This window comes from Rosa chinensis, chromosome 7 (assembly GCF_002994745.2).
Source record: "Rosa chinensis cultivar Old Blush chromosome 7, RchiOBHm-V2, whole genome shotgun sequence".
In the NCBI taxonomy this organism is placed as follows: domain Eukaryota; kingdom Viridiplantae; phylum Streptophyta; class Magnoliopsida; order Rosales; family Rosaceae; genus Rosa; species Rosa chinensis.
In genome coordinates, this window is record NC_037094.1 from 47,236,818 (window position 1) to 47,259,524 (window position 22,707).

Genomic DNA, 22,707 nt, shown 5'->3' on the forward strand with positions numbered 1-22,707 from the left:
CCCTTCCGGACCTTGGAGTTCAAGTACTGGAGTTCCCCATTTACGGCAGCTCGATCCTTCATATATCATGCCAACCTTCACCTGGAGACATAACCTGCTTGGCCTCTGTCTGTTTCAAGCTTGTGCTCTCATGCTAGAGCACCGTATTGAACAAATCTCTTCATCCAGATAAGTCCTTGTCTTACTCTTTTACAAAAGATCAAAGTCAAAAAGGGCAGCATGTATAAAGATCATTAAATTGTTAGAAACATGCTTCTGACAAAGCCATGCGTCATACCTATTTTAATCCTAGGAGGCACACATGTCAAGTATAGGTTTCTTAGTACATAGCTACTACATGCAATATCACCCGGGTCCATTACCATGACAATATCACATGGATTCCTTAATGCACATGTCAAGCATGACAAAACACACTTGGTTGCTATAGCATAATTGAAATATCACCATGCCTATGCTATATCTATGCATGCCTACGTCCAGGATCTATCAGAGATGGATACCTGCCATGCCTATGCAAAATCATAATTGATTAATTGTTGTTCTGCTAAAGTCTTTTGAACCCATGTGCCCACTGACAAACTCTTTACTACACATCAATTACCTTCTCTCGGGAACCATTATGTGCATGCACCCGTGCTCATTGCAAATAGCTACACATAGGGACCTATCTTGTCACAAATTTCATAACTATCAATCATAAAATATCAAGTTACGTCAAGCATAATAAATTGGATACCTTGTACCAGATTGCTCATCTCTATTTTTGGATTATTCCAATTATTTTGCTTGTTAAAACATCATATATGCTCCATGTATACTATTATACATTCTCTATAAGTCACCTTGTGCTAACAACTATTTCTGTTTTGAAGAGACTCGATCACTCCAATCAGATATATTATTGGCATACTACATTATGACGTTACTTTTCATAACACGGAATTTCATACTCGGACAACTCCACGATTGTTTACAATGCTTATATCATTTTGACCGGCTCCAGATAAGTTCTCACTTATGCTCTTTCAATTTGAGCTAATACAAATGTTATACATGCTTCAATAATGCTTACTATAATCTAAGCATGTCTTAATTTTTGGTAGCATATCCATTATACCTATGTATTAATGTCATGCTTTAATTTAATTGCAATCCAATTAAAAATACTACATATATATACATATGACACTAGGTAAGCGTAACACACGGCACTTAAAAATTCTCGGCCGGAGCGAGATATCCCAACGGGGTTAGGAGGCCCATGCCCTCATGTGATCCCACCGGGTCCCGAGGCTTAAGTCCTCATTCTACTCGGTGGCGGGTGTGATACCACTAGGTCCCAAGGCTCAAGTCCTCATTCTACCCGGGGTCCCGCCACCGGGTAGAGGAGGCCTACATGCCCTCATTCAATCCCATTGGGTTAAGGAGGCACATGCCCTCATATGATCCCACCAGGTCCTGAGGCTCAAATCCTCATTCTACCCAGGGCCCCGCAACAGGGTAAAGGAGGCATGCAGGCCCTCATTCAACCCCATTGGGTTAAGGAGGCTCAATCCCTCATCTACCCCACCTGGTACACGACGCTCAAACCCTCATTCACCTCATTGGGTAAGAGAGGCTCGAAGCCTATCTACTCCACAGGGTGCTAAGGCTCAAGCCTATCTACCTCATTGGGTACACGAGACCTACAGGCCCTCACAGGGGCGGATCCAGGATTGAAACTTTGGACGGGCTGGAATTTCTTCAACAAAAAAAAAAAAAAATATATATATATATATATATATATTATAGAGAATCTCGACGGTGCGAGAGAATTTTATTAATTTAAGAAAAATATACACCTAGTCAAGGGGGGATGTAGTGAGCCTTACCCTTCAAATGCATATCTATACAAAACTAAAAAACAAAATCAATAACAAAATAAACGTGCAATGCAATACAAGAACCTAAACTAACTAAATCTAACTCTACGAGTTCCACAAGCTTCAAACTCTTTGATCACCGATTCATTGTCAATAGATTCAGCATATTCCTTCTCAATATGAAGGACCATACAATCACCAAGAAACTCATCTTCCATCTTGTTTCTAAGTCTATTTCTAAGTCTATTCTAAGTCTATTCACCAAGAAATTAACTTTGAATCAACTACTTTTCATAATAACTAATTTAAGAAAAATAAAAAACCACAATACAAGTCACAATTATATGCACTGATGCACTGATGCACAATGAAACTATGAAAGGAAAAGAAAAAAGCAACTCAGATTTGTAGAACCGCTTGACAGTTAATCAATTAATCAACTTAATCACATCACATTTAATCCACAGTCCACAACAATTAAACAATAAAATGTTAAATTGCAGATTTGCATACCAGACGATGAGACGATGAGACGAAGATGAGTTCAATCCATGAAATCTTCATTCTTCAATGAGTTCAATCCATGAAATCTTCACCTGAATACAACCCAGGAACATGAATTTCACATCAATCCTTAAACCCTATAAATTGCCCCAAATTGGATTGATTCAATTAATTAAACAAAATCTTACATTGAATCAATGAATCATTGCCTCAAATTGATGTTGATGTCTTGGAGAAGCCGAGAATTCCAGAGCCCAGAGGCCAGAGCTGCAGATTTGCAGAAGTTAGAAGAGGTCCAGAGGAGGAGGAGGCTGGGAGCGTAATCGAACTGATGACTGATGAGGACTGAGGAGGAGGAGGCTGGGAGCCTGGGAGCTAAATCGACTTGTACGGTGTGATGACTGATGAGGACTGAGGAGGAGAGGGACTGACCAAGTGATGAAGGGCGAGTTAGTCGACTCGAACGGGCTGGAATTATAGACAATACACTTATACCCAACTAAAATATATATATATACATCTAGGTTTTTTTTTTTGTCCAAAATCTTCGGACGGGCTATAGCCCGCCCCAGGTACATACTAGATCCGCCCCTGGGCCCTCATAAATCCTCTACTCGAGTGAGGTATCCCAACGGGATAACTAAAGGGTAGCTCCCTTACGTAAATCAAGGTCCAGTCCCTTGCATTATCATCCTTGTCCCGAGTGAGGTACACCCAACGGGTAAGCCAAGGTCCAATCTCTTGCTTTTGAGTCATCTCACCTCCCGAGCGTTCTCTACACTTGGGGGGAACTTATTCATACCACTTATCACAAGTGGAGGTAGTAGCCGACCGGGACTATCATTGAGCTTCACGCTCATACTTTTCGTGCTATGGTCTATTAATGGAAATATTGAAATTTTTCGCCTATTGTTGATCGCAACAATTAAATTTCTTTTACATCCCATTAATAATACCATAGGATAGAACTCACACAACCTATTGAGCGAGCGCAATTCTTACACACTCATACTCGGGGGACTATCATGGTCTTGCCATAGTCTTGCTAGTATGACAAGTAGTTACTTCGATACCGAAGCTTCATTCTTAGCCTCACCAGTATCTTTGAACATAATCTAAGTCCGAATTCCTGTTTTACTAACTACGTGACTTGGGGGACTCGGTGAGTAATAACACTCCAGATCCTAACACACATGCATCACGTGCATACAACATTTACATATCATTATGTGTCATCGTGTTCATCACACATCTTTGCATCATATGCACTTTGTATGCTATCACAACCACATACATTTTCGCATCGTATGTCAACATTACATAGTACGTGCATACACACAATGTGTAACATGCATCTCATATAAACATTCATGCACCTTGATGCATTTGACTCAAATGTCACTTAGATTGCCCTAGCGCAATCAATATGCTTTTTGTACACTCTTATCTTATTTGCAGGTACTAGCTTGATGAGGGCCCTGTGGCACCAACCTACTTGTAGAGTCCTTTCTTGCTTACGGAGTTGGGGGACTAGTATGGGTATGGCGTTCAACAAGGTCATCACTCATACTTGGCGGCATCATATTTAAACTCTCCAACCAATAAACAACTCTTACTCGGGAGACTTGTACATATCGCCTATATCACATACCGCCAAGCATAAGCAACGACCTCATAGGTGGGCCCTGCGACATGGTAAGCCCCGCCTATGGCATGCATCTGGTAGTCCGACACCCGAGCTACCTCGCTATGGTGGAGGTCGGCCGGTACCTCATGGGGAGGCCACCCTCCCATGATCTCCAAGAGGCTTCAAGAGAAGCAACATGTGTATTGTATCCCACATCAGAAATGTAGAATAGAATGGGACTTCCTTTAGCTATAAAGGAAAGTCCTCCCCTTCTTAGATAAAGATGGGATCCATGATCCCCACACTTGTATCACTACCAAAGGCTACTTGGCCTCACTCACTACTAGAAATTTCCCCATTAGCACCTCTTTATTTGCCACCAAAAATCTTCAATGTGATAAATGAATAGTTTCACACTGATATAAACAATCAGTGGTTTTTTTTTTCTGTCACTGATCATCAGTTTCTAATGTATACAGTACACACAAGCAATTAATTTTTAATCCCTACGTCACTGATAACGGTGTCAACAAGGAATAGTAAGAATACTATAAAGCATTGTTTATGTGATTCAATACTAACAGAATGAAAAAGTTGGTTTTTGGCAATTTTTCACACTATTGCATAGCCACCAATTATAATTATGAATGTAAAATAATATAGAATTAATGGGAGGGAATAATGGCCCCAATTATGGGAGGGAATCATGGGCGGCAACATTAGCACCATTTAACATATACTCAAGGTGAATCCACTGTTCTACTGTTCATACTGTTGACAACTGTTCATAAGCGTGTGAAAAGACCATTTTGCCCTTTGTGTTCCATCAATTACCGGCTGCCACTCTGACTGCGGGTTAAGAGGTTGGGCGTTGTTTTGACGCGATAGAAGGGTGTGGACTGAATTTCATAGAGGTTTGTCGTTGTTTTGACCCGATAGAAGGGAGTGGATTTAGCTCTTTCCAATCTTCGATCTGTCGATAAAAGGTAATCATGAATCATCTGCTCTTCCCTCTTCAAATCTCATCTCCCGGATTTGATATAGAATTTGAAATTTTGATTCTTTGATTTGATGTGAGATTTGCCAATAATTGATCGTGTTTGGGTAGGTGATCTGCGACAACTAAACCAATCGTGTTTGGGTCTTGAAGATAATCGTGCTAAACCAACCAGGTGAGAGGTTTTGTGCTATGATCGAGATAATAGTGTCTATTTTTCATTTAATCTCTTGAATTTGGTTGTTTCGTCCTTGGGTCTGGAAGTCTTCTTCTGTTATCCTTTTTCTTATATTTTGTGTTTGGTGTTTATTGGGTTTTTGGTTTTTGTTGGTTTTGAACTGATATGAGTTTTGGTGTTCTAATTTGGGAATTTTTGTTTTTTCTTTCTTTCTGTTCATTATCTCCTCTTATGTCAAATGGTGTTTTTTTTGCAAATCTCACTGCTCTTGCCTCCTCTGGGATATTGCTGTTTTTTGTTTGATTTTGTTCTTTTTTCTTGGTTTAGTTAGTGGTTGTAAGTGTGAGTTTGGGGTTTTTGGTTTCTGTGGATAAAAGGTAATGATAAATGTTGGATTAATTGGGTTTGTTTTTATGTGATAGAATTGAAAGAAGGGAGAAAAGCCAAACCATTCCAATCTTGGATCTGTGGGTGACAGGTAATGATGAATCTTGCTCTTTCTTTTTGATCTGGAGTTTGATATCGGAGGTTCGATAATTTTGTAAATGTAAGGAATTATATTGCTATCAAAGATTTGATAGAGAATTGGGATAGAATAGTGGAATTAATGTATTTTGTATATGTGAGAAATTATATTGCAGGTACTGTTTGTTTGTTTCTTTTTTTCATTTTTTAAATTTATTTTTATTTCTTTACTGTTAGGTTGGTAGTTGTTGATTGTGGTATGTAATTCATTATGGTCAAATGAGTGTGTTATGAATAGATCCTGGGTTTATTGTTGCAGATTTGATGCGAAAGACTCTGTCTTTGATTGTTTTGTAGCTGTTCCTCAATCTGTTGTTTGCTGGTGTTTCAGTGTTTTGCTTTTATTCAGGTATGAATGAAGTTATTATGTGTGGTTATTGTTATTTTTAATTGTTATAACTGCTTTTATTGGTAACATAGATAATAAATTATCAGATAGTTAATAGAGCATATCTGTGCCTATGTTGGTACGAACATAAAATTTATGTAAGCAAAATTTTTCCAGAAAGAGTTAGATAGGATCTTGAATAATAAAGGATATTGTTTTCATTCTGCAGATTTGAGGAACAGTTTGGTGTTACATTGTTTATCTACTTCAAATTTAGGTAACGTTTTTGAAATTTAGCAAGATTTTGGTTTATTAATTTAATCTATATATATGTATGGATATGTATATATGATTGTTTAAATATAAATATATATGTGTATATATATATATATATATCTAATTATGTTGCATGCTTCAAGCAACTTATACTGTTGTGTGCAGTCATGGCACCAAGGATTCCGTGGGCAAGGGAAAAAAGGGTTATAGAACAGCATGATGATCAAGATTGTATTGATGAAGTTCATGACACTTTTTCAAACAAACAAACAAATCGGCAAATGCAATCACGAAAACAAAAACAGGGTATGAATTTATGATCATTTTGCAAGATTAATGTTTTAGCTTACTACTTCAATTGATGTCCTTTTTAAATTTCATTTGTAGCCTGTCAATTGGCAGTGATGGAAAAGAATCGGTTTGTGAAAGCTGTTGCCTTTAAAAGTTCAAACTGTATCTTATATGCTCAGTATCACACGCGAGTTAAGAGCGTTCAGAGAGATTCTGGTGGTGATGTGAATTCTGATGTTGGTAATAGAATCTATACAAGTAAATGTAGTGGATGAATTAATATTGAAAATAAAAAGATTCATTATATGTAGTGTTTATTCATGGATAGTTATGTTTATATATATAGGGACTTATGAGCATTTGGAGACAGATACTTCTCTTGATAGTTTTAAAACAAGTGAGAGTACAAGTATATACTTAGATTGTTGAAGAATATTTTGTGATTTAATGGTTTGAGTTTGTAGTGTTTAGGAATGAGTTTATTATGTAGTTATGATTTGTAGCCTATTTGATAAATGATATATTGCTATAGGCATGTAATTTGTATTGCAATTGTTATACAGGTGTATCACAAATGTCTGTAGAAAATCTCCACATTAAATCAGTGACATCAAAAAGAGGTGATATTCCACTTTATATGTTGAAAGAGATACATTTTAAGAGACAATGTGTTTTTCATTTGTTTACTTTTTTATTTATGTCTTTTGGCTAGAAATGAGAAAAAGGAGACAAGGTTTGTACGATGTTGAGTCTGGAGGTAATGACAGATTTCTGCATTCTAATAAACGATGTAAAAGAAATCGACGAAACTTTAGTGGAATTAGGGATGAGAATTTATTGGTCGCTGGAAATGTGCATGTTGATGAGGTTGCTGGAAATCTACATGTTGGTGATCAAAATCAAATAGGTAACATTCCAACGATATGTAGGTAATAAGATGAAATGATATCTATATAATCTTATATGATTGTTCTTTGGGTTTCAGATGCAAATTCATCATTTATATTGAATGAAGACAATTTGTTGTGATCTTTGGAGACTGATAATATAATTGTTTTCAACTGTTGTAACTAGGTCGGTACTCATGTTCGTTTGGTCAGGCGGCATATCAAAAGAGCAAGCAAGGTTATTTTTACAAAGATCTTGGTATTTTATTCAAAAAATAATGGAAATGATCTTAGTGAGGTCAATACTCATGTTCATTTTCTATTGTTGTAGGATTGATTGTAATGTATGAAGACCTGGGCGATAACGCTTATATATGCAATTATTGTAATGCATCTTTTTGGTCTGCAGAAGCTATTAAGAAATCATCATCGAATGCACCTCTTATTTATACGAATTGTTGTAAGAAAGACCAGATCAAACTTCCAGAAGTGAAATCAACTCCAAGTTTTCTTGAAAATTTATTGAATCCTAACAATGGTGTACAAAGCAGATTATTTAGAGAAAATATTAGAGTATATAATTCAATGTTCGCTTTATGTCGATAGAGCAAAAATCGATTATAAAATAAATACTGGATCAGGTCCTTATATTTTTAAAATCAGTGGTCAAGTACATCATTTAATGGGTTCTGTAATAACCTTCTAACGAAGAATCTCCTAAATATGCGTAATTATACATATATGATACAAAAAATGAGGTCTCAAATCGTATAAATGCAATTGATCCTACTTATGTCAATGAAAACATTAAATCACATATTGTTGAAGGGCTTATTCAAATGTTTGATGGAATTAATGAATTAGTAAAAGAATTTCGAACAATAAGAGATAAATTTGAAAATCATTCTACATCTGTAATAAATATGACAATGATTGATCGGCAACCTACTGATAGTAAAAAATATGAATTGCCAACAACTGATGAAATTGGTGGTTTAGTAGTCGGTGATATTGGAGAACACAATTCAAATAAGGATTTAATCATTCAATCAAATAATGGATGCTTACAACGTATTTCAAAAATACATCCAAAATATGTGTCATTACAATATCCATTCCTTTTTTCATATGGTGAAGATGGATATAGATCAAATTTACCAATGCAACAAATCACAGGAAATTCTGGGAAAAAAAAGAGAGCGAATATCTATGCGAGCGTATATTAGTTATCAAATTCAAGATATAAATAATGAAGTAAGTACTTTATTAAAAGATTGTCGATTATTTCAACAATTTTTAGTTGATTCTTATGCAACTGTTGAAGAAGATCGTTTAGATTGGACTAGAAAAAATCAAAAAAATTAGCGTTAAGAAATTTTTAAAGATATTTCTGCAACACCTTCCGCTGGAATTAACAAAACTTCGGATTTAGGACAAAAAGTTATTCTGCCGAGTTCTCATACAGGAAGCCCGAGAAATATGATTAATAATTATCAAGATGCTATGACAATTTGCAGACAATATGGTAATCCTGATTTATTTATAACTTTTACTTGCAATGTTAAATGGTTGGAAATTGAAAGATATTTTCAAAAGAAACCGAAATATAAAGTTGAAGATAGACCTGATATTATTTCACGAATTTTTAAAATGAAATTACAAGATATGATTGCTTATATTAAATCTAGAGAACCTTTTGGACAGATTGAAGCAGGTATTCATTAATCATTTTTCTTTTTTTTTTTCAACATTTTAGTGCTTCTAGGTATGACAAATATATGTTAATTATTATTTTGATTTTTTGGATGCAGATGTTCATACGATAGAATTTCAAAAAAGAGGACTTCCTCATGCTCATATATTATTTTGGTTGAGAAAACATTATAAATGTTATACAGCGGCTGATATTGATTCTATTATTTCAGTAGAATTACCAGACAAGAATATAAATCCAGAGCTTTTTAAAATTATTAGTGAATTTATGATTCATGGGCCTTGCGGACAATTAAATACGAAATCTCCTTGCATGCGAGATGGAAAATGTTCTAAATTTTTTCCAAAATCATATAATTCAAATACTACGTTTGAAACGAATATGCCTCTAACATACAAACGTCGTGATGATCCTTCCAAGTTTGTGATAAAAAATAATGTTCATGTCGGAAATAATTTTGTTGTACCTTATAATGCAAATTTATTATTACGATATAATGCTCACATTAATGTTGAATCGTATTCTCAATCAATGTTAATTAAATACCTATTTAAATATATTAAATTATTAATAAAGGTCCAGATCGAGCTCGACTTTTATTACATGAAAATTTGAAGGATGAAATTACGACTTATCTTAATTGTCGCTATTTAACTCCTCATGAATCTGTCTGGAGATTGTTTGAATATCCGATTCATTCTCGACATCCTGCTGTTCAACATTTGGATGTTCATTTACCTTTAGAACAAAATGTTGTTTTTCATGAATCTCAATCCATCGAATCAATAATAAGACTTAAAAGTTCAAAATATACTATGCTCACTGGATGGTTTAAAGCAAATATGATTTATCCAGAAGCAACTGAATTGACTTATACAGAATTTCCAACTAAATTTGTATGGGACGACAAAAAAAATTGTTGGACACGGAGGAAAAAATTTGAAACTATTGGTTGAATAGCACATGTTCCCCCTACATCAGGTGAATTATATTATATGAGAATGTTATTAAATATTCAGAAAGGCTGTTACAATTTTAATTCAATAAAAACAATTAATGGTATTACATATTCTTCTTATCAAGAAGCTTGCCGAATTTTAGGTTTATTAGGTGATGATAAAGAATGGATTGAAGCATTAGAAAATTCCATACATGCTGCAACAGCTTTTGAAATTCATCAATTATTTGTTACGATTATTTTATTTTGTGATGTTGCAAATCCTCAAATGTTATTTGATTCATATTGGTTAAATATGTGTGATGACATTTTACGAAAATCCAGAATTGAAGTTGGAAATCCAAATTTCGATGTACCTGAATTAGAACTAAAAAATCAACTATTATTTGAATTAGAACAAATATTTAATAGATCATCAAGCTCATTAAAAGATCATCAATTGCCAATGCCTGATACAAATAGATTATTAGAATTAAATAATAGACTTTTGAAAGAAGAATTAGATTATGATTGTGTGCAGTTAAAACGTGAACATCAAAATTTAGTAACCCAATTAAATACATGCCAAAAAACTGTGTATGATGAAGTTATTAAGTCAATCGAAGAAAAAACTGTTAATACTTTTTTTGTTCATAGTCATGGAGGAACTGGAAAAATATTTTTATGGCATACCATAATAAACAAATTAAGATCTGAAGGAAAAATTGTTTTGGCAGTTGCTTCATCTGGAATTGCTTCATTATTATTACCTAATGGTAGAACTGCTCATTCTCGATTTAAAATACCATTGATCATAAATAATTTATCTATATGTCCTATAAAAAAAGGTACTCATCTTGCAAAATTAATGCAAAGAACAGAATTGATTATATGGGATGAAGCTCCAATGTGCAATAGACACTGCTTTGAAGCATTGGACAAATCTTTACGTGATATTTTATCAGATTCAAACAATATGCAGATAGATAAACCATTTGGAGGTAAACCAATTTATTAGGCGGAGATTTTAGACAAATTTTACCCGTTATTCGGGGAGGAAGTAAAGAACAAATAATTGAAGCTTCGTTAAATAGTTCATATATTTGGCCATCATTTAAAATATTTCATTTAACAGAAAATATGAGATTACTAAAAAAAAATTTAACTGATGAAGGCAGAATTAATATCTCAACTTTTGCAAGCTGGTTACTACAAATTGGAGAAGGTTCCACAGATTCAATTACTGATAAGGATAATGAAGATACAACTTGGGTTGAAATTCCACATGATTCATTAATTCATGCTTATGCAAATCCAATAGAAGCAATTTTTCTTGCAACATATTCAAATTTTAATAATAATTACAATAATTTTGATTACTTGAGAGAACGAGCAATTGTAACACCACGAAATACTACAGTTCGAGAGATAAATGATTATGCTATAAGTTTATTACCAGGGAACACAACTACTTATTTAAGTTCTGATAGTATTTTATTAAATTCTGGAAACAATGAAAATATTAATATATTATATCCTATTGAATTCTTGAATAAACTTGAATTTAATGGATTACCATCACATGAATTAATTGTAAAAATTGGAATGCCAATCATGTTATTAAGAAATCTAAATCAGATATCTGGTTTATGTAATGGTACAAGATTGATAGTAACAAAATTATTTGATCGATTAATAGAAGCAAAAATATTAACAGGAAATAATGTAGGAAAAATTTTTTTATATCAAGAATTGTTCTTACTGCATCTGAAAACAAATGGCCATTTACTTTTAAAAGACGACAATTTCCAGTAAGGCCATGTTATGCCATGACCATTAATAAAAGTCAACGTCAATCATTGAATCAAGTAGGTGTATATTTACCAAAACCTATTTTTACTCATGGACAACTATATGTAGCATTCTCAAGAGTTACATTAAGAAATGGATTGAAAGTTTTGATACAAAATAGCAACAATATGTTAAATAAATATACAAAAAATATAGTCTATAAAGATGTGTTAAAAAATTTGTAGACTGAAATTTATATTTGATGATATTTTACAATGAAATTAGTCATTACTTCAGAATTTAATAAATTTTAATTAAAAGAATTATAGACCAAAATCTGTATGTGACATAGCTATGCAACAAAATGAATAATTGTTTTCATGTTTGATAGAATAGTGTTACATTTATTTACCATGATACCAATAAAATAAAATAAAATAAAGCACAAGAAGTTGAAGATCTGGAAATTTTGGGTTGAGTCGATGACTCTCAGTGAGGAGATTTTACATGGAAAGGGGGTTGAGGATCAGGGAACGTTGATCATGGAATGGACGGTGATTATTTATGAGGGTTTTGGGCATGTGATTTGCTTTGCTTGCATCATAAGAGAGGCCGAAGGAAACTGCGGCGTATTGGTGGTCATAAAGCAGTCTAAATTGGAGGATTGATTATTTTATTAGGGGTATGATTCGACCGTGTGGACGCATTAGATAGTGCCTGACCCCCCACCTCCTTGGTTTCTTCGAGTTGGATTTAATTACGATGCAATGCCATCCATTTGGAATAGGGTTGCGATTGTTGGAGGTGGTTATGGCACAAGAATGTCATGTGTCAAATAGAATGCCATGCACAACTTCTTTTCAAATTTTAGTGCAAACTCTGGATAATAACAATGTCAACCGATCTGTCCAGATTCTACCCAAAATATCTTCTTTTATCCTTTTCTTATTTGGAGTTTCCAGACTGTTTCAGAAGTATCTCATTCTGCACACGTTATCAGATTCTAGAGCAATCTAATGTTTCCAGCAATTTACATTTGTACCACTCACCCTAATTATATAAAAGATATGATTGACCCACCATTTTAGTTCGGGAAGTGTTGGTTTAGATCTAGAACATCTCTGCTACTATTCCAGATCTACTATCAACATCAATCTTCATCATCATACGGTCAGTATGTTTGATCACTATCTGTTATCACTACTACAAAAAGGTCATCAGACGACGGTGGATTTGTGTTGTGTGATGACCAAGCTCACTGTGGTCTAAGTGAGTGTTGTGTGATTGAAACATCAGACAACGGTGATTTCACCGTTGTGTGATAGTACTTTTCTCAACAGAATACTAGTTGATTACTATAAATTAACTCCTAATATTCATTGATTACTGTGTCGTAAAAGGTATTAACAATCTGGAAATCAAAACTTAGCCTAATCTCTTATAAAACCTTTTTAAAGAAAATCTAGCCATAAATTTTGAATTCCAAGATTAGCTTGAAAACCACGACTCTTACCTAATAGGAGGGAAAGTCTCCCTAATTATGTGTTGTTTCAAAAATTAAATTGATATTTTATTATTTTAACTTACCAATAAAACATTAAGATCCTAGTAGTGTATATATATACAAAACCTTCATTGAAGAGTCCACAAACGACTGATACTGAGGGAGATAGAGACAATACAAAGGTGAGAGTCCAAATCCTTTTATAATCTCCTCGATCATGAGCAATATCAATCTCCTCTCCATCTTATACAGTCTTTATTTATGACTACTGCAGGTATGTTTTCGATGATGCTGAGTGGAAACGGAATGGCTGGCCACTTCGGGAGGGTAGGTATTCTGAAGTCCACAGTTTCCATATAGAATCAGTAAAGCTATGATAGGGCTATGGTTAAGTATCGAAAGTCATTGTTATTTTGTTGTGACTTTTTTTCAGTAGGAATCTAGTTTAGAGTTTGCAGTATTGTTGTATTATTTCTTTTTGTTCTGTTACTGCTATATATGCCTAACATGTTTTAGCAGTCTTGAATGAAAATTCAAGTTCAAATAAATATTAAATAGAAAAAGATAAAAATAATTAGTTAATTTGATGTGTTGATCAAATTCTATTGTTCTGGAACAATTACTCTTCCTTATCATCCTTCTTATGGACCCAAGGAGACTAAATCAGTTAAACTAAAAAAAATTTGAACTTAACTTGTTCTTCAGTTGTACTTGTTCTTGTTTTATTTCATTTAGCTTCTATTATTTGTTGCTAGTTGTTTAGTTGTAGGGTTGACTGATTTAGACACAAATTGGTTAACTTATTTGTGATGAACATTGAATTTTTGTAATTTTCTGTAGTAGATGAGTGCTCCCTGCTTGGATGGGACTGAAGATCACCTAGTTACGTCACTAGGTGCAGACTATGAAACTCAACCAGAGCTTGCGCCATTGTTCAATGACCGGGGACCAATGGATCTCGATCTGAATGAAAAACATGTTGAGGACCACACTGAGCATGATTTTGTTCAAAGTGTTGTGGAATCAATAGCTGCTCTTCCTGTCAATATGCCTAGGATGCGCAGACCAGTGGAGTCAAGAGGACATAATCAAGCAAGGTGGGCAAGGAATGGAGTACCAGAGAAGATGTTATTTAACAAGAATGGTCAACCAGTGGAACCAGCAGATACTGTGGCAAGGTTTTCCCGTTTCTTGGGAATAATGGCAAATGAATCTTCCTTGTTCCCTATCAATGCAAAGGATTGGAGAGCATTCTATGCTAGTGGCGACATAGATAATGCTTGGATACAGATAAGGGTAAAATTTCAGAACCTATTACAGTATTTCCATTATCATATATTACTAAGGTTATTAACACATACAAATTTAGGAGCTGCTAGCTATTTAATCTGACATTATTGTCCTAGGGGACTATGGATTGGAGTGACCCTATCACACTGTCGAAAGAGCTTAAGATTAAGCGTGTAGTTGAGATGAAGTTGAATGATAGGTGGAAGCATTATAAGGGTGAACTGAAGAAGAAATGGTATGCTCCATTTATTGGGACTGGACAAAGGTTTTCTTGTGGAGACATGCGTGTGAATGTGCATCAATGGAAATTGCCGGGGCGATTTTGGGACCTCCCACACAATCAGGTAATCAAAACTACTATACAGCTGTATAAAATGTTACAGATGATGTTCCTTGTAAAAGTAAAACTGTTTACAACTTATTACTCTAACAAACCAATGAACTAATTAATGGTAATTTGTTATTGACATTCATGACATAGGAACGTTCGGTCAAAGCTACAAGGAATAGGCGAGAGGGTCAAGTGAGTCACACTTGTGGAACAAAGAGCTTTGCTCAAGTCATATTTGAATTTGTGAGTATTGTGCAACAAGTTATTTGATTCTTCAATACACCTACTCTTTTGGTTTTGGGCATTGGGCATGTTGGTCGGTTTGTTCTATAAGTTGCTTTCATCTATGCTTTGCTTGTGTTTGAAATTGATCAGTATTAGGTTAGCTAAAAGGTTGCATGATAAAAGGTTCTGCACATATAAATAATGATACTAGCAGCTACTTTCCACTAAATTGATGGATGCTGGTTTAATTGGTTGTACGAGCTACTACTGAAGTATTAGCAAGGTTATGAAATAAAGGGAAATTTGAATCACTTGATGAACTAAGTTTTAAGATAAGTGTATAGTAAAGTATCTATATCCTGACCATAATCAACTGCATAATTCTTGGTTATGATGTTAGCAAAAATACTCAATTGTTGGTTGTCAATCAATTTAACAGGGCAAAAATTCATGATTTTGTTTGGTGCTTTTAAAGATATACTTGTATCAAGTAACAAACCATTTCTCACTGAATGTAATTGTTCTTTGGTTGGTAACTTGATCGAAAACATGGATTAAGGATTAATTAACATACAAATCTGACAGTTCAATGTTATGGTTATTCATCTGATTAGTTCTTAGAATCTGATTTGCCATATTGGGGTTTTTTTTTTTCAGTGCCGTTCATTTGCAACTATATATTACATAGTGTGAGACATTAAGTTTGTATTATTGTATAACAAGTAATGGCGTTCACTACAAATGATTGTATATCCTTCTCTAACCCCAAGCTACACTATTAAAATTGAAGGAGCAAATATATGATCAAGAGAGGACAAAAAGGAAGAGGTCACTGATATAGTTCGTAATAAGGTGTACTTTGAGGTTCTTGGACCTGAAAAGAGGAATAAGGTCAGAGGCTTTGGAGCAAGAGTCAATTGGTTGGATGTGCCTGGTATTGTGACTCAAGAAAGTCCTGTAACTAGGGATGTGAAAGAACTAAAAGCTGCTTACGAGGTTCAAGTAGACGCTGTGAATCTTGCACAACAAGAAGTTATTAGGCTTAGGCTAGAAGCAACAGAAAGGGAAAATAGGTGGAGTTTGGAGGCTTCAAACCTTGTTGAGAACTTGAGGAAGGAACAAGCAGAGGCAATAAACAAGCAAAGGAATCAAATGGAACTGGAAGTAATGGCGATCAAGCGTGGGATGATAGACTTTATGGCTGAGTTTAAAAACTCCAAGGGCAGTGACAAGACTGAGGATGGAAGTCCAATTGCTGTGTTACACAATCATGGTTGAACAAGGTTGATATTGGAACTGCTGCAAGTGGTCATTCTAAAATATCAAGAGATGAAGACTATGAGGTTATTGAAATGGATAGTGACTATGGTGCTGTCCCAAGCATGCCACACGGCAAGCCGAACAACTAAATATAGAGGTACGAGCTCAGTATGCATTTTGGTGCTTAGTTTTGTTTTTTTGTAAATGCTGACTGTTGGGATGCAGAAGTGAAAATGATGTTTTTTGTAACTATACTGGATTGCTGTTGTAGAAAGGTTAATGTAAATAGGATGCAACATTGACTTCAACAGGAAATGGCTACTGAGCTTCTAGGGTGCCTTCCAAAGTAGTTGTAGTGCATCTAGTATGTGCTGTATTGGGGATTCCAAGTGTATTTTGTATCAGGAAACTTGAAATCCTTTGCAAAGGATGATGTTTAAGATGTAATACTGTTGTGAATCCTCTAATATATAATATTAAACTTTACTGAAGATGTTTATTGATCAAAATTTGAGAACTTCATCAGTTCTTTGCCTTTTCATTTATTGTATATAAATGTGAATCCTCTACTGTATAATTGATGCTAGGAACCATTTCACCCACTCACGTTATAATACGTTTGGTACTATTTGAAATCAACAAAGCCATTGATATCAGTTTGTATTGGAATTCAAGAATGTAGTTTGTTGGTTCTAGATTCACACTGATATCAGTTTGTATTAGTTTCACACTGATATCAGTAACATTGGATTTACACTGATATCAGTATCTATTTGTTTCACACTGATATAAGCAAATAGTGGGAATTGGACACTGATTGAGATGCAATTTTGGCATTGGTTGAAGGTATGCCACTATTAATTTATTGGTGTGTTTTGTCCCAATAGCACCTGCAATAGAGGGGACTGATTCCTCATTAGTGGCTGCATAGTGGCTAATGAGATTAGTCATTCTTATCAGTGTGTATTGGGACAAAGGGGACTAATTCAGATCAGTGTGGAATGGGGAAATTTCTAGTGGTGACTACTAGTGGAATCTCTAAGTGGACGTAGCCTTGCCTAAAGGGCAAGGTGAACCACTATACATGCTTGTCTCTCTCTCTCACTCCCTCTTCCCATCATGATCCATGCTTAGTTCCTGTTCCGTATTCTCACACAGAAACATGTAGAAATGGTCAAGACATGCAAATAATGACAAATAGTTTGATTATGTATAATTGAATGAGAGCTTGTCGAAACATGCTGCAGATCAAATCTTTCAAATATATATATAATTGAACAAGTGTGCTGCAGGTTGATTTTGAATACAAGTTAGACCAAGAAATACAATAGCTACGTGCTCATCTCTCAATCTGAATCAAACAAGATGCTCCATATAATTGAATATATGTGCTGCAAGTTAAGCATAAATAATTGATTATGAAATTATGGTGTAGACTCTAATTAAGGTGAAATCATGCTGCAGCTCTGTTCTAAACAACAAAATGATGAGAGCCAAGTTCCAGGCTTTTGAAAGGGACAAAGTATACTTGATTCCAAGTGTGAAGCGGTGGTCTACATGGTCAACAAGGAAAGTGATTGATTATGTGTGCACAGATGCGGTCATACTAGATTGGAGAGTCATTTCGGCTTTTTGCTCTTGCACACGAATTAAAATCGATCAATCGCTGGAATAAGCTTTGAACCTACAGCAGCCAAAAACATTGGGAATTTTGTCAGTATTCAGAATAATGAAAGCTCAGTAGAGACGAGACGAGAAAGATAAGCTTTACCCAATTTCTTTCTCTACATAAGTGAGAAGTCTTAGATTCTTCGCTTAGGAGAACAGGTGCTGAATCAGAGACGACAGAGACCTCCCTTTTATGCAGAGTACAAGAGGACGTCTCCGCCTCCAAGTCGAATTGAAAGCCATGCTAGTCTTCGACTTGACCTCTAACTCGATCTGATGATCTGAACTCTCTTAACCTTATCGAGACTCCAAGAACGAGTAGCCTGGAGCTTTTCTTTGGGTTATATGAGTTGGGCTATCTTCATTGGGCTTGGATATCCAAATTTGTGTAAGGTCTATATTGGGCTTAAAATTGGGTATAGATGCAGAATGATGGGAGTCTAATACATGGGCCTGTTGAATCACTCATCTACGAATTCTGAAGTCCATTTTCAAACAGTTGATCTCGATGTTCGTGCTTGGCCAAATTCGTTTGTTGACAACACAAAAGCCCATTACATGGCCCAGTACAAAATTCAACACATCGGATGCCCAAATTAAATTCGGGTGTCTGCAGAAGAAATACATCCGACGGATTTGAAAATAAATATATATACATCCGTTGACACAAAAATTCTCCGAATACTAGAAATACATATTCTTAAGAACTATGATCCCACAATGGGTACGTAGGCAATCTAGCGACCCACTAGATGCAACCGCAAGTCCAAATAGAATCCCTGACTCTACCAGTCAAATTCATCCAAACAGAATCCCTGACTCTATCAGTCAAATTCATCCAATCCAAATCCCTAACTCCACTAGTCAAATTCATCAAAATACCAGAAAGGTCAAATCACTCCAAAAATGACCTCACAAATCGAATCCTTAGTTCACTCTCACCAAATTCGTCCAAACACTATTCATATTCCAAAAAGCACTACTCTCTAATGCGTCATTCACCCATTGGAATTCTTGAACTACGAATGGCTTGATCCCTCTCCAAGGGTACGTAGGCAACCCATTCAGATATCTGGGTGCATCCACAAAAACAAACAAACACACATCCACAATTGGTTTCTTCATAAATGGAATCAAAGGGTGTTTCCCTGTAACAAGGGAATATAATTAAGAAACATATTCTGTCTTGAATGGGTCGAACCCGAAATAATAAAGACTCTATTCAGTAAATGATTATGAGTGAAATTATGTTGGGTGACATTTATGCTCACTGTGTGCAATTTTTCCTTAACAATTAGATGTGAGCAAGGACTAAAATATCGATATTTTCGCCGATATTTCAGCGATAATATCGTTTTTTTTTAGTCCCCGAAATTATCGTTGTATACCAACATAATATCGCGAGATATTTACGATATTTCGCGAAATATCCCGACATTTGCCGAAATTTAGGGAATATTCCAAAATATTCCTGAAAGAAAATCCAGCAAACCTTGAACATACACAGGTTTCGAACCTGTGCCCTTCCAAAATAAAGTCAGGAGATGGACCCAGCAAACCTTGATCATACACAGGTTTTAACACTTATATTAGAATGTATTTTCCTTGGATTACTAATTTTTTTGACAATTAATTTAAACTTCTAAAATATAATTTCTAGCAATTTTGTATTTTTAATTTGTTGACTCTAACATTTCTAAATAGTTTAATGCTTCACAAGATCTCCTAAATACTTTTGTCACGTTTTCGTAATATTAATCTGTTGTATTTGATTGAATAGTTCTACAACTTTACTAAATCCCTACTTATAATTGATACCATATATTTTACTGGCGGCAACATACGTACTCTAAATTACTATAATTCACTATGAAATGAAGGTTGTTAAGCATTTTTTTTTTTCAAATATAATAGATAATGGAACAAAGAAATTGCTCACAAAGTTTCACTCAAAATTTCAATAATTTTCTCTCAATTTCCACCATTTTTTTTTTTGAAAATTTATCGATATTGATATTTCCGTCGATATTTCTATTTTTCAGAGTATCGAGATTTCCTCGATACTCGATATTTTAGTCATTGGATGTGAGAGGTTTTGGATCTCCTTTAGTTTATGTGATATACTTATATCTTTCTTCAGTTTTGTATAGCCGTCATGATGACACACCTAAATCCCCAAACTCAGTTACATTTGAGCCCAAAACTTTGCCACACTAATTGCAGAACCTTTGATAGATTGCACTTCGTCCTATCCATCAGTTTTTTTTTCCTAATCATCAATGACATTCACGAGAAAAATTGATTTATTGTATAATGATGTTTAATTCATGATTGACTTGTCAAAAAGAAAAAAGAAAAAAAAAATATAACTACAAGAGAGGGTAGTTAGGGTAATTTGTAAAACAAATATTGTATTAATGTAATAGAAAAACAGAAGAGGCGTGTGGATAGAGAAAATGAGTATGCAAATAGCACCACCCTTGATTTAGACACACACATTGATTTTATATAGAATTTTGAGATTTGAGGATAATTTAGGTAGTTTCAGTGGTGTATTTAATAAAATGATGGAATAAGAAATCAAATGGGTGGTGTATTAAGTAAGAGGTGTGCATTAAGTATTTAGGAATGTGGGAATAAAATTTCTCATAAAAGAAGAGTAGTAACAAATGATCAAACGACCAGTCTAGTTAGGTTGAAATTTCATTATATTGATTTGAATTGATAAACAGGTTTCAACTCCGAAATTGGCTGAAAATTTTGGTTAATCTAACCTAATATGTCGCAATGATTGCAGAATATCAAAAATATTGGCAAGAATTCTGAAATTGTGACAATATTGGAAAATATCCATTGATATAGTCTTGGTTAGTGGAATTATTATCGCAACCTTGAAAATCCGAAATTGTCTACTTAACGATTTATTTTCGATTTTTCATTCCTTAGCCTTATTGCAATTAGCATTTCTAGGAACCCATATCTTTTGTTTCCATCGACGTTCTTTTGAAAATATCTCTCAAATTGTTGATTCTCATCTTCTAACCTCATAAAAACCTGCTTAGACTTTACAACAATTTTCAACATAAATTAGGTTGAATTCCACCTTGTGCACATATTGAAAAAGACTATTTCCCTTCTAATTAATAATGTAAGGAAAAATCAATATTAACGATACAGTCCAAGTTATTGGCACTAAAACAAGCTAACATATTCTTATTTATCAGAAAAATTTCTAAGTTTGGTGCTAGTATGTAAAATGTTTAGATCTTATTAGGGATGATCGAGCTCGATTTCAAAACCTCTTAGAGTATTAGAAAGCACAAAAAATTTCTACTTGTCTGAGTCATGGGGAAGGTCTTGAATATACCATTCCGTTATCAGCTCCTGAAGAAAAATACACTCAAGAAAAATGTAGATGTGTAGAGTTAATATCTACATGTAATGTCTTCGGAGACCTGAAAATGAGTATTGACCCACTAGAAGGCATAAATTTCACCCCGTGCAGTTTCAAATGTTGTAGATTTGTGCTTGTGAATACATATGCAGGTAATTTGAAAAAAAACCCGTCGTAACCTGGATTGAAGAACACTTCCAAGTTCATCCCAAACTTCACTGTAGTTATTCCATGGAACAAACTCTCAATTGGTTGATGGTTGTCATAAGAGTGGCATTTGAAGATGAATCTTGATTGAGTATTGAATTTCTCTAAATAATGCAGAGCCTCATTGACTATGGTCTTTAAATTTTGTTCATCATGAACGATTAAGTAGAGTTCTCTATTTAACTACACAGGGTAGATGTGCGTGCAAACTTGAATTGCTGACTCTAGCTTACTAGGTGCCTAGAAAGGAGAGTGTGTGTGAGAGAACCTCTTCAAACCTCCCGTCCTTGATAAACAAATCAAAATATATCAAACTTGTCACTCAACACAGTTGGTTAAACAAACTACTTTTGAACTTTTAGGTTAGGGGTTAGTCCACATTAATTTCTCTTGCTGATTGTGGTCAAATGACTCAGCTACTACTACGAATTTATTTCTCTTGTTAATAGGGATTCCACTTATTGTGGGGCTCAGGGTCTCATTTTGAAATTGGTCTTGATTTGGAACAAAATTGGGCCCATGCTCTAACATCGGGTATCAAATTTATGAGACCAACACCCCCTTAGAAACATTGTTGGAGAGCCCAAGTGCTATTTGGGTCTCAAAATAGCACCAGCCCTTCCATTATTGGAGTTGCCCTAATCAGACTTGAATACCTTTTTACTGTACGACTAATTGTAAAAATTAAAATATGAGTGCTACAACACCTAAGAATATTTCAATCACTTGAGAAGACCTCAATTGCACTACTACTACTACTATATCATTGCTACTACAACGTCAAAGATCTTAAAATCTCTATGCTCAAAATATTTAATTTAATAAAATTAAGAGATAAAAAAAATAATTTAACAAATAATAGATAGCAACTTATAATATAGAATGTCGAGTTTTATAATGGCAGATGC

The 22,707-nt window shown here is 34.6% G+C and overlaps 1 long non-coding RNA gene across 1 annotated transcript; it reads left to right on the forward strand.

The window, feature by feature from the left end:
- Nucleotides 1–4,844: 4,844 nt before the first annotated feature.
- LOC112175499 lies at nucleotides 4,845–6,304 on the forward strand. Its single transcript, XR_002926473.2, has 5 exons — nucleotides 4,845–4,982; nucleotides 5,105–5,168; nucleotides 5,594–5,649; nucleotides 5,956–6,045; nucleotides 6,254–6,304. It is a non-coding gene; the product is annotated as an uncharacterized LOC112175499 (long non-coding RNA).
- The last annotated feature ends 16,403 nt before the right edge of the window (nucleotides 6,305–22,707 follow it).